Below are 1016 nucleotides of genomic sequence, written 5' to 3'. Positions count from 1 at the left end.
AATGAGGAGGAGGATGAGGATGAGGAGGAGGATGAGGATTAGGATGAGGATGAGGATAAGGAGGAGGATAGGATGAGGACGAGAATGAGGAAGAGGATGAGGATAAGGAGGAGGATAGGATGAGGACGAGAATGAGGAAGAGGATGAGGATAAGGAGGAGGATAGGATGAGGACGAGAATGAGGAAGAGGATGAGGATAAGGAGGAGGATAGGATGAGGACGAGAATGAGGAAGAGGATGAGGATAAGGAGGAGGATAGGATGAGGACGAGAATGAGGAAGAGGATGAGGATAAGGAGGAGGATAGGATGAGGACGAGAATGAGGAAGAGGATGAGGATAAGGAGGAGGATAGGATGAGGACGAGAATGAGGAAGAGGATGAGGATAAGGAGGAGGATAGGATGAGGACGAGAATGAGGAAGAGGATGAGGATAAGGAGGAGGATAGGATGAGGACGAGAATGAGGAAGAGGATGAGGATAAGGAGGAGGATAGGATGAGGACGAGAATGAGGAAGAGGATGAGGATAAGGAGGAGGATAGGATGAGGACGAGAATGAGGAAGAGGATGAGGATAAGGAGGAGGATAGGATGAGGACGAGAATGAGGAAGAGGATGAGGATAAGGAGGAGGATAGGATGAGGACGAGAATGAGGAAGAGGATGAGGATAAGGATAGGATGAGGAAGTGGATGAGTATAAGGAAGAGGGTAGGATGAGGATGAGGATGACGATGAAGATGAAGATTGGATAAGGATGATGATGAGGATGTGGAAGAGGATGAGGATAAGGAGGAGGATAGGATGAGGACGAGAATGAGGATAGGATGAGGATGAGGATGGGGATTAGATGAGGTGTAGAATGAGGATGAGGATGAGGATAGGACGAGGAGGAGGATGAGGATAGGATGGGGACGAGAATGAGGAGGACAATAGGATGAGGAAAAGGAAGAGGATGAGGATAGGACGAGGACGAGAATGAGGATGAGGATAGGATAAGGAGGAGGATGAGGATGAGGA

Source organism: Lupinus angustifolius, chromosome LG04 (assembly GCF_001865875.1).
Source record: "Lupinus angustifolius cultivar Tanjil chromosome LG04, LupAngTanjil_v1.0, whole genome shotgun sequence".
Classification (NCBI taxonomy): Eukaryota; Viridiplantae; Streptophyta; class Magnoliopsida; order Fabales; family Fabaceae; genus Lupinus; species Lupinus angustifolius.
Note: the sequence above shows the minus strand (reverse complement) of the source record.